Here is a 13,334-nt window from a genome sequence, read left to right as displayed (position 1 = left end):
CAACGCTCTATTCACTGAGCGAAACCGGTTAGGGCAAATGTTCATCCGACTTTTAATTCACTTGATTTTTAGATTCACTTGTTGATAGATATGTATTTGTTGTTCATAATTTTTATCTTTACTTTTTTCTTCTTCTTCCTCTTCATAAAGAATACCTTTCAGCATTTCATATAATACTGGTTTGATGGTGATGAACTCCTTTAGCTTTTTCTTATCTGTGAAGCTCTTTATCTGACCTTTAATTCTGAATGATAAATTTTCTGGGTAGACTCATCTTGGTTGTATGCTCTTGCTATTCATCACTTTGGATATTTTTTGCCATTCCTGTCTGGCCTGCATAGTTTCTGTTGAGAAATCAGCTGACAATCGTATGGGTGCTCCCTTGTAGGTAACTAACTGTTTTTATCTTGCTGCTTTTAATATTCTCTCTTTGTCTTTTGCTTTTGCCATATTAATTATGATTTGTCTTGGTGTGGTCCTCTTTGGATTCCTTTTGTTTGGGGTTCTGTGCACATCTAGTTATTAATTGCTGAAATACATTAGCACATTGTGAATAATTTTCACAAGTTATAAATAGACTTGTAAGTCTATTTCTTTCACCAGGTAGGGGAAGTTTCTGTCATTATTTCTTCAAATAAGTTTTCAGTATCTTTCTCTCTCTCTTTTTCTGGCACCCCCCATATTTCTGATGTTGGTATGCTTGAAGTTGTCAGAGAGGCTTCTTACACTATCTTCAAATTTTTGGATTCTTCTCTCTTTTTTTCTTTCCTGGTTGAGTGTTTTTTGTATCTTTGTATTTCAAATCTTTGACTTGATTATTGCATTCCTGTAGTGTCCTGTTGGGTCTCTGTATAATATATTTTTTAATTTCAGTCAGTGTATGTTTAATTTCTAGTTGGTCCTTTTTCATATCCTCGAGGGTCTCGCTAAATTTATTGGCCTTTTCAAGGAAATTCTTGAAAAACCTTATAACCATGGTTTTGAACTCTATATCCAGTCATTTCTTTTCCTCCATTTATTTTGTTTGTGATCTGTTTCTTTGTTTCTGCATTTTTGCTGCTTTCCTGAGTTGGTAGGGTGGCTTTGTGTGCTAGATGTCCTACATGGTCCAATGGGTCTGCCTCCCAGTTACCTGAGGTGGACACTCTTGGTGCACCCCTTTGTGGACTGTGTGTACATTCTTGTTGTAGTTAAGTCTTGACTGTTGTTGGTATCTCTGGGAGGAATTGACCTCCAGGTCAATTGGCTGTGAGGACCCACTGTGTCTAAAATGGAAGAACTGCTGTGCTGGAGACATGCTTATGGGGCAGGGCTTGTTTCAGTGGGGCTTTGGTGCTCAGAGTCTGCCTCTTGAATGTGTCCTTTATGGATGTGAGTAGTTGAAATCTGGTGTCATCTCACACTGACTACTAGATACCCTAACTTCTGGATCTCCAAACGGGTGCAGGTCAGCTACTGTTTGAGGCCACCCAGCAGGAGCTACAGCAAGAACTATCGCTTTTTCCTCTTTGCTGGGGTTTAGAGGTTTTTGAGCTGTCTGAGCAGAACTGCAGTTTGTTTGGTTAAGCGGCGATAGGGCAAGCCATTTATATGCAAAAGCTGCTGTGTGGAGCTTGGGCGGGTTTGTAGATTGTATGGGGTGAGGTCTCAGGGAGTCACTAGGCTAGAGTGTGGGAAACAGCAATGGCTGCCAGTCAGCCATCTCTGCACCTCTGTGCTTCCAAGTCCCCGGGTCCCGCGCCCCAGCACAGTAAACAATGATTTCTGAAAGTCACCCTCACTTTTCAACCTGATGGCAGACAGTCCAACTTCTTCCCATAGGAGTTTGGGTCCCCAGCATTTCCCCATAAACTTGAGTTCAGAGTAATTGGGAGTTTGTCTCCCTTTGGGTGGAAAAAAAGCAATGCACCCAGTTGCCAACTGCCAGCCCAATTTGTGCGCCTCCATACCTCAGCTTTTCAGCACTTGTGCACGTCTCAATGCTCTTTTCTCTTTCCTTCTAGTTGTAGAACTTCCACTCAGCCAGCTTTCTTGTGGTTCTGGGTGATAGACATTTTGTCTTTTAGTTGTAGTTTTGAAATTATTGTGCGAGGCAGTCGTTTAGGTGTTTACCTATGCCTCCATCTTGGTTTCTCCCATAATAATTTTTTAAAGCATTTTTTGTTGACACAGTATATCTGAAATGGAACATAATTGTTTTACTTCCTCTCCTTTTTTGAGCCAAAGGGAGGTATGTGCTCTGTGGCTGATAGTCCTCTACCCTATTTTTTCTTTTAGAACTCTTACAGATGTGTAAACCGTGTATAATACTGAACCCTATATGTACTCTGTTTCCCTGTATATTCATGCCTATGATAAAGTTTAATTTATAATTTAGGCACAGAAAATATTAATAATATTAACTAATAAAATAGAATAATTTTCACATTATACTTAATAAAAGTTATGTGAGTGTTGTCTCTCTCACAAAATATCTTATTGTATTGTATTTATCCTTTTTCTTCTCATGATGATGTGAGATGATAAATGCCTATGTGATGAAATGATATGAGGTGAATAATGTAGGTGTTTTGATGCAGTGTTAGGCTACTATAGAGTTACTTCGAATACAAGCACTGTGATACTGCGATAGTCAGTCTGACAACTGAGATGGTTACTAAATGACTAATGTTTTGCTTTTCCATCTTAACTAAACCCTTATTATCTACACTGGCCATAATGTTTGCACTCCGAGGTAGTACAGCACAATTAGCACAGATTTCTTTTTCCTTCTTCACAATCTCATGGTTAGAAGATCCATTCTTACTATAGTAAGCGTTTTTCAACCGCTGTTCCGCGGCACACTAGTGTGCCGCGAGATGTTGCCTGGTGTGCCGTAGGTGCAGACAAAACAAGAATTTTATAATTTTTCACTATTTTGTTTACTTAATATTTCATAATAAAGTAATTATAAAATACTTTCTTTGTGTTTATTTGATTCCTATTCAAGAGAATTACTTTATATATAGTCAATATAGGCACAGAGTTAAATTTTTTAACATTTTCTAATGGTGTGCCTCGTGATTTTTTTCATGAAACAAGTGTGCCTTTGCCAAAAAAGGTTGAAAAACACTGCTATAGATCATAGCAACCTTAGCACATGATTCCCCCCCCCCATTGTTAAGTCAAGAATTTTTACCTTTTCAATTTAAGCACTTTAAGGCTTCTCTTTGGCATATCCAAGTTGCCAGCATCACTACTTTTGTAATTTGGTGTCATTATCAAGTAAAACAAAGGGTACATGAACACAAGCACTGAGATACTGCAACAGTTGATCTAATGCTGAGTTAGTTACCAAATGGCTAAAGGGTGGGGATCCTATACAGCAGGGGTCCTCAAACTTTTTAAAGTGGGGGCCAGATCACAGTCCCTCAGAGAGCTGGAGGGCCGGACTATATGAACTACTAATTCCTACTGTAACACCTCGGCTGCGCTCACTGCCCAAAAAACCTGGCGGGCCGGATCAGACTCCTCTGCAGGCCACATGTGGCCCGCGGGCCGTAGTTTGAAGACCCCTGCTATACAGCATGGATACACTTGAAAAAGGGACGACTCACATCCCAAGCTGGAAAGAGTAGGGCAACCCAAGATTTCATCATGATACTCAGAATGGTATGAAATAGAAAACTTTTGAATTTTTTATGTCTGGAATTTTTCAATTAATATTTTCAGACTGTGGTTGACTGGAGGTACTGAAACTATGGGAAGCAAAACCATGGATCAGGGAGACTGCTATACAGTTTTGATTATCTCAGATCATGTTTAGAATCTGAAACTGAATCACCAATCACTCTGCAGTGATTGAAGCCAGTTTGGTACAAAGAGCTTTTAAGATCCAGAATAATTATCTGCCAAGGGCAGAGTGCTTTTTTCTATTGGCTTTCTCAATGTCTGTGCTTTGAATATATTTTTATTCATTAAAAGAAGCTAATGAAGTTCAATATATTTTGAGAATGTTTACTGTGTATTATTATATCACTAAAACAGAGAATCTATCTTCTCACAAAATGCAAGATGGAATATAGTGTACTGAAGGAAAAGTCCAATGATCCTAACCCACAAATGTTAGCTACCATGGGATTTTGTGTTTTATTACATCATGTTGTCCTTGTCTTATAAGAAATACTCAGTTCTAAAGGTCAAAGGATAAAAAAGGCATAAAGATATATTAATGATAATTATTAAACAACCAACAAATATTTATTAAACTTATTTTGTGGGGTTGGCAATGGGCTAATAGGAAATATGGAAACATAAGATATAATACTATTGTTTTTTTTTTATTGAGTTGACTATGTGTAAACTATTTAATATATTTATCTATCTTAATTTTCACCCAATTATTTATCATAAGGTATAGGACATATTCCTCCCATTGCATGGATGAAGAAACTGAGGCACAGAGTGATTAAGTGACCTTTTTTAGGTCACTTAGCAAGTGTTGGACCTATGATTCACTTAAATCACAATTGGAGTGACACTAAAAATCATTCTCTCAAATACAACTCTCCACATCCTCCTCAAGAAAGAGGCACTTTCTTTGAGCTGGGGCTAAATCAATAATCAAAGGATACCTGTGGAATTGCTCTGTGATCCTCTAATTGATCAAGCAGACTGCTCTTAATTGGGAGAACTAAGACTGGTGCATGTAAAGCATTGATTGATTGATTGCATCTTGTACATGCCCTAATCTGCAAGCTGGGTATATGTCCTGACCAGGAATTGAACCTGAGACCTTTTGGTGTAAATAAGGAATGATCCTCTAACCAACTGAACAAGAATTCATAGACATTTTAATAGTTTATGTATATAATATACAGCAAATTGAATTAAGAAATAGTTTAGAGGAGGTAAGATGGCGGAAGAATAGATGGGCGGATTCTGAGCCCTCTCCCGAAGCAGAAAGGGAGAGCAACTGAGGGTCTTGTGCTGTGAGTGTTTATTGGCAAGCTGGGAGACAGCGAACACCAGAAGAAACTGCTGGGGGGCTGCTGACAGAGGTGCCCCTCACAGAGAAGCACCCACGCGGGCTGTGTCCCTGCCCGGAGCTACCTACCGGCTTGGACGGGGAAACCTCGCCATCTTGAGAGGAAGATAGGATCGTGTCAGAGGCCTGAATATCCACAGCCGCAGCGACCACCAAGCATCTGTGACCCCCAGAACGCGGATCCCAAGCGGCGCGAACACTTGCCCTCACAGGATTGCCCCACTGCTCAGCGAAAAGGTCAGATTTCGCGGGGAGAGGGTGGAGAGCGCTCGCGGCGAAAACAAAAAGCCTGTGCGCACAGAGCGCGCTCCCGGAAGCTGGAGGACAGGGGTGGTGATTACAAGTAGAAGCCCCCGCTGTTGGGCGGTTGTCACCCTTGAAAGTGGACGGGGCTCCTAACAGGGGAGATATCTAAAGAGCAACACATTTGGATCCGGCTCGGAGGGATATCGGAGAGTTGCGGGAGATTGCAGTTGCTCGGACCTGCCCCCTCCCCCCCTCCATAGTTCCAGCTTCAGAGAGGACGGGAAAAAAAAAAAAAAGCTGGAGAGGCTTTAGAGTCTGGGAAGTCAACCTAGAAACACTGCCCCCAGAGGCTAAGTCACAAATTGACTCTAGTGTAATAAAAACAAAGCAAAACCTGCCTAAAAATCAGGACTGGATCATAACAATAGAGGAAGCGAATGACCTTCATTACTGCTAATTTTAATTAAATTTTTAAAATTTTATTATTATTATTTTTTTAATTTTTAAATTTTTGTTTTTTACTTTTGTTTTCATTATTTGCAACGTTTACTCAAGAAACTATTTTTTTTCTTTTTCCTCACTTGATTTTATCTTGATAATTATTACATTGTATATGTAATCAACATTATTACTACTACTAATTTACCTTTTTCATCTTATTTTCTTTTGTTTATTTTTATTATTTTTATTCCATTTGATTATATATATATATATATATATATATATATATATATATATATATATTTTTTTTTTTTTTTTAATTTCAGGATTACTGTTCTACAGTCTTTATCTATCCTTCTTTCTCCAACGCTTTATTCTATCTCAACCCTACCTTTATGCCCTCACCCTCTTTCCAATCTTTTCCTTTGATACCCTGTTTATCTTAACCCTTTCCTGCTCTAGATTTCCCCCATTCCATCTGTCTACCCCCTCCTAAAATTTCACCCTACTTGTATATATCTAATTTCCAACTACCTGCTCCAAACCCATTCACACCTCCCTCGCAGTTGTCCTAAAAACAAAAACAAAACAAAACAAAAAAAAAACAGTCTTACTCTCTAACTCTGAAGTTGTATGTTGAATGTTAACTTTACTGAAGTTGTATGCTTTTCTTTTATAAGATTGATTTGCCTATGCTTTTTGTTTGATTGCATGTTTTTGTTAGCTGGGTTCTAGTCACCCTTATTGGTGGTTATTAATATCGCAAACACATTTCGATTCAGTGCCTTGTGTGTTGTACCTGGTTGTGTTGTATTTTGTGCCTTTAAATCAAAGCAGGAGAGAGAGAACTACACAACCAGACATCATAGATCATGGGGAGGCCAAAAAACAGCCCGCATATGAAAGAAAAGCAGGCTTCACCAGAAAAGGAAGTAAACGATATAGAGGCAAGCAACCTACCAGAGCAAGAATTCAGAGTAACAATCTTAAGATGGCTAAAAAGAATGGAAGACAAATTTGACAATTTGAGTAAGACCCAAGAGGAAATGAAAAAAACCCAAGAGGAAATGAAGATGACTCAAGATGAAATGAAAAATGACATCGCTACTATGAAGAACTCAATAGATAGCATCAAGAGCAGACTAGAAGAAGCAGAGGATCGCATCAGTGAGCTAGAAGACAAGATGGAAAAAAATACCCAATTAGAGCAGCTTCTAGAAAAAAAAATTAAAAAGCAGGAGGAGAGCCTACGGGAGCTTTGGGACAATGCAAAACAAAACAATATTCGAATAATAGGGGTTCCGGAAGGAAAGAAAACCGAGGTAGACATGGAAAATGTATTTCAAGAAATAATGACAGAAAATTTTCCTGAGATAGAGAAGAAAAAACCCACACAAATCCAAGATGCTCGCAGAGTCCCAAGCAAAATGGATCCCAGAAGACCGACGCCAAGACATATTATAATTAAATTGGCAAACACCAATGACAAAGTTAGAATCTTAAAAGCAGCCAGAGAGAGACAGAAAGTTACATATAAAGGAACCCCCATCAGACTAACAACTGATTTCTCAACAGAAACTTATCAGGCCAGAAGGGAATGGGATGAAATATACAAAGTCATGCAAAGAAAGGGTCTGAATCCAAGAATACTGTACCCAGCAAGACTATCAATCAAAATTGAAGGGGAAATCAGGAGCTTCACAGACAAAAAAAGACTAAAGGAATTTATCTCCACCAAACCAGCAATGCAAGAAATGCTCAAAGGTCTACTGTAAAAATAAATAAATAGGAAGCGAAGAAGGAACACAGGGGTATAGAATAAAAATGGCATCAAATGAGTACCTATCATTAATAACATTAAATGTAAATGGTTTAAATGCTCCAATCAAAAGACATAGGGTAACAGATTGGATAAGAAAACAAGACCCATACATCTGCTGTCTACAAGAAACCCACCTCAGAAAAAGAGATGCACACAGACTGAGGGTGAAGGGATGGAAAAAGGTTTTCCAGGCAAATGGAAATGAAAAGAAAGCTGGGGTAGCAATACTTATATCTGACAAATTAGATCTCAGAGTGAAGGACATAACAAGAGACAATGAAGGCCACTTCATAATACTAAAGGGAGCAATCAAACAAGAAGAAATAACCCTGGTAAATATATATGCACCCAATACGGGAGCACCCAAATACATAAAAAAACTGCTGGAGGACATTAAGGGAGAGATTAACAGCAATACAATCATAGTAGGAGATTTTAATACCCCACTGTCACCCTTCGACAAATCATCCAAACAAAAAATCAGCAAAGAAATATCAATCCTAAATGACTCACTAGACCAGATGGAATTAATTGACATCTTCAGAACATTCCACCCCAAAGCCACAGAATATACATTCTTCTCAAATGCACATGGGACATTCTCAAAGATAGACCACATTTTGGGACATAGGCAAAGTCTCTTCAAATTCAAGAAGATAGAAATCATATCAAGCATCTTCTCAGACCATAATGGCATAAAACTGGAAATTAACTACAATAAAAATAATCCAAAGAAATCAAACACATGGAGACTAAACAGCATGCTATTAAACAAGGACTGGGTTACCAGAGAAATCAAGGAAGAAATTAAAAACATCCTGGAAACAAATGACAATGAAAACACAACAATCCAAAATCTATGGGACACAGCAAAAGCAGTTTTGAGAGGGAAGTTCATATCCTTACAAGCCTATTGCAAAAAACTAGAAAAAAGGGTAACAAATGATCTAACTCTACAACTCAAAGAGTTAGAAAAAGAGCAACAAGAAAAGCCCAGTGTAAGTAGAAGGAAGGAAATAACAAAAATCAGAGCACAGATAAACGACATAGAGACCAAAGAAACAATACATAAGATCAACAAAACCAAGAGCTGGTTCTTTGAAAGGATAAACAAGATAGATGGACCTCTAGCCAGACTAACCAAGAAACAAAGAGAGAGGACCCAAATAAACAAAATCAGAAATGAAAGAGGTGAAATAACAACAGACCCCACCGAAATACAACGGATTGTTACAAAATACTATGAACAACTCTACTCCAACAAACTGAACAACCTGGAGGAAATGGACATATTCCTAGAAAAATATAATCTTCCAAAACTCAATCAGGAAGAATCTAAAAATCTCAATAAACCAGTGACTTGGGAAGAAATTGAAACAGTCATCAAAAAGCTTCCAGCAAACAAAAGCCCAGGGCCAGATGGCTTCACAGGAGAGTTTTACCAAACATTCAAGGAAGAACTAAAAACTATCCTCCTCAGACTATTCCAAAAAATCCAAGAGGAAGGAACACTTCCAAATTCCTTCTATGAAGCCAGCATCACCCTAATACCAAAACCAGATAAAGACAACTCAATGAAAGAGAATTACAGACCAATATCCCTCATGAACATAGATGCTAAAATCCTCAACAAAATTCTAGCAAATCGACTCCAGAAGAGCATCACAAAGATCGTACACCACGACCAAGTAGGATTTATTCCAGGAATGCAAGGATGGTACAATATCCGCAAATCAATAAACGTGATACATCACATAAACAAATTGAAAGATAAAAATCATATAGTCATATCAATTGATGCAGAAAAAGCATTCGATAAAATCCAACACCCTTTTCTGATAAAAACTCTTAACAAGGTGGGAGTACAAGGATCATACCTCAACATAATAAAAGCTATATATGATAAACCCACAGCCAACATTATACTCAATGGGCAAAAACTAAAACCATTCCCTCTAAGAACAGGAACAAGACAGGGATGCCCACTCTCGCCACTCCTGTTTGACATAGTACTGGAAGTACTAGCCATTGCAATTAGACAAGAGGAGGAAATAAAAGGCATCCAAATTGGAAAAGAAGAAGTAAAGTTATCCTTATTTGCCGATGACATGATATTGTACATAAAAAACCCAAAAGACTCCATTAAAAAACTAATTGACTTAATAAATGAATTTGGTAATGTAGCAGGATACAAAATTAATGCCAAGAAATCCATGGCTTTTCTATACACCAACAGAGAAACTGCAGAAACAGAGACTAAAAAAGCAATTCCATTTACCATCGCACCAAAAAAAATTAAGATACTTAGGAATAACTTTAACTAAGGAAGTAAAGGACCTATATGGGGAAAACTACACGACACTGAAAAAAGAGATAGAGGAAGATGTAAGGAGATGGAAGAACATACCATGTTCATGGATTGGTAGGATCAACATCATCAAAATGTCCATACTTCCTAAAGCAATCTATAGGTTCAATGCACTCCCCATTAAAATACCAATGACATATTTCACCGACCTAGAAAGAACTCTCCAAAAGTTCATTTGGAACAATAAAAGACCCCGAATAGCCACAGCAATCCTGAGAAAGAAGAGTAAAGTAGGAGGGATCTCAATACCAGACTTCAAACTATATTACAAAGCCACTGTTCTCAAAACAGCCTGGTACTGGCACAAGAACAGACATATAGATCAATGGAATCGAATTGAGAACCCAGATATCAACCCAAATCACTATGCTCAACTAATATTTGACAAAGGAGGCACGAATATACAATGGAGTCAAGACAGTTTCTTCAATAAATGGTGTTGGGAAAATTGGACAGACACATGCAAAAGAATGAAACTAGATCACCAACTTACACCATTCACAAAAATAAACTCAAAATGGATACAGGACTTAAACATCAGACGGGAAACCATAAAAATACTAGAAGCATCCACAGGCAGCAAAATCTCAGACGTATGCCAAAAGAACTTCTTCACTGATACTACCCCTAGGGCAATGGAAGCTAAAGAGAAAATAAACAAATGGGACTACATCAAAATAAAAAGCTTTTTTACAGCAAAAGAAACCATCAACAAAACAACAAGAAAGCCCACAGTGTGGGAGAACATATTTGCAAATGATACCACTGATAAAGGTTTAATCTCCAACATCTACAAACAGCTTATACAACTAAATAAAAGGAAGATAAATAATCCAATTAAAAAATGGGCAATGGACCTAAATAGAACATTTTCAAAAGAAGACAGAAGGAAGGCCAAAAGGCACATGAAAACATGCTCAAAGTCACTAATTGTCCGAGAGATGCAAATCAAAACAACAATGCGGTACCATCTCACACCTGTCAGAATGGCCAACATCAACAAATCAACAAACGACAAGTGTTGGCGAGGTTGCGGAGAAAAAGGAACCCTCGTGCACTGCTGGTGGGAATGTAGACTGGTGCAACCACTGTGGAGAACAGTGTGGAGTTTCCTCAAAAAACTGAAAATGGAACTCCCATTTGACCCAGTAATCCCACTTCTAGGAATATATCCCAAGAAACTAGAAACACCAATCAGAAAGGATATATGCACCCCTATGTTCATAGCAGCACAATATACAATAGCCAGAATTTGGAAACAGCCTAAGTGTCCGTCAGCAGATGATTGGATCCAAAAACTTTGGTACATCTACACAATGGAATACTATGCGGCCATAAAAAATAAGGAATTCTCATCATTTGCAGCAAACTGGATGGAACTGGAGAACATCATGCTGAGTGAAATAAGCCAATCAATGAAAGAGAAACACCACATGACCTCACTCATTTGTGGATAACAAAGAGCATTATAAACTGATGAACCAAAAGATAGATATAGAGACAGTAAATCAACAAGTAGACTGTCAAATTACAGCGGGGAGGGGAGGAAGATCTGGGGGAGATAATAGATCAACTGAAGGACTTTTATACATGCATATAAGTATAACCAATGGACACAAAACTCTGGGGAGGGAGGGGATGTGTGGGAGGGAGGGTGGGGGGCAAAAAAAAAAATCAATAAAATATATTAAAAAAAAAAAAAAAAAGAAAAAAAAAAAAAAGAAAAAAAAAAAAAAGAAAAAAAAAAAGAAATAGTTTAGACTCAGAGACATGTGTTAGCTATATACCTGTCATCTTCTGAACCTTTGAAGATGTTGGATTGAGAAAAGGAAGCCTAAAGTAGGAATAGGTATTATCTCCATTTCTCAACTAAGAAAACCGAGGTTTGGCAAAATTGTCACTTGCTCAAGAACATACAGACAGCTAGTAACCAACAGAGTGGATTTTTGTTACTCCAGAGCCCACATTCTTAATCACTATACCATACTGACTTCTGATGAGAGTGAAGGAAGTGGCATGATGGTATATTGGATGGAAAGTTATTCTAAGTTTGGAAACTGACAAAGGCAAATATACCAAACCCTGCCTCAAGATTTCTATGATCCTCTTATTAAGTTTAGTGATATAATAATACACAGTTTTTCTAGATGATTGAATTGTTTTGGGGTACCCCATTAGACTGTAGGATCTGGAAGTCCTATTAGAGTTTTCTTGAATTAAGTCATTGAACCTTAATGCCACCTGAAAAATATTTTTATGATATGAACATCAAAGAAATACTATGTTAAAGAAAAATTTACCCACGATATCATTTCAAGATATAAAGGTACCTTATTTGTTCATGATCTGCTCTATGTAGTATATGAGTTTAAGCTTTTGCAATATTTACGTTGGTGTGATTCCTGATAGTTGCTTAAGGTCTGACTTTTTTCACCTAACCATGGTTATAAGGTTTTTCAAGAATTTCCTAGAAAAGGCCAATAAATTTAAGGAAACTCTTGAGGATATGAAAAAGGACCAACTAGAAATTAAACATACACTTACTGGAATAAAATATTATACAGAGACCCAACAGCAGAATAGAGGAACACAAGAATCAAGTCAAATATTTGAAATACAAAGAAGCAAATAACACTCAACCAGGAAAGTAAAAAGAAAAAAGAATCCAAAAATTTGAAGATTGTGTAAGAAGCCTCTGTGACAATTTCAAGTGTACCAACATCAGAATTATGGGGGTGCCAGAAGAAGAGAGAGAGACAAGATTCTGAAAACTTATTTGAAGAAATAATGACTGAAAACTTCCCCATCTGGTGAAAGAAATAGACTTACAAGTCCGGGAAATGCAGAGAACCCCAAACAAAAGGAATCCAAAGAGAACCACACCAAGACACATCATAATTAAAATGCCAAGGGCAGAAGACAAAGAGAGAATATTAAAAGCAGCAAGAGAAAACAGTTAATTACCTACAAGGGAGCACCCATACGATTGTAAGCTGATTTCTCAACAGAAACTATACAGGCCAGATGGGAGTGGCAAGAAATATTCAAAGTGATGAATAGCAAGAATCTACAACCAAGATTACTCTACCTAGCAAAGCTATCATTCAGATTTGAAGGTCAGATAAAGAGCTTTACAGATAAGAAAAAGCTAAAGGAGTTCATCACCACCAAATCAGTATTATATGAAATGCTGAAAGGTATTCTTTAAGAAGATGAAGAAGAAGATGAAAAGGGTAAAGATAAAAATTATGAACAACAAATACATATCTACCAACAAGTGAATCTAAACATCAAGTGAATTAAAAATCGAATGAACAGAAAAACTGGTGAATATACTAGAGTCAGGGACATAGAAATAGAGTGGACTGAAAATTCTTAGGTGGAAAGGGGTGTGGCGGCTCTTGGAAGAGACTGGATAAAAATCGTACACC

General features: G+C 37.6%; 1 protein-coding gene across 1 annotated transcript in view; it reads right to left on the bottom strand.

Moving 5' to 3' along the window:
* LOC311615044 (general transcription factor II-I repeat domain-containing protein 2A-like) overlaps nucleotides 1–13,334 on the bottom strand; it is a 147,940-nt gene that overhangs the window by 74,594 nt on the left and 60,012 nt on the right. The gene's annotated exons all lie outside the window — the stretch shown is intronic.

Source organism: Pipistrellus hanaki (genome assembly GCF_964339955.1).
Source record: "Pipistrellus hanaki genome assembly, chromosome: X".
NCBI lineage: Eukaryota > Metazoa > Chordata > Mammalia > Chiroptera > Vespertilionidae > Pipistrellus > Pipistrellus hanaki.
The sequence above is the reverse complement of the archived record's forward strand: the minus strand, read 5'-3'. Positions and strand labels throughout refer to the sequence as shown.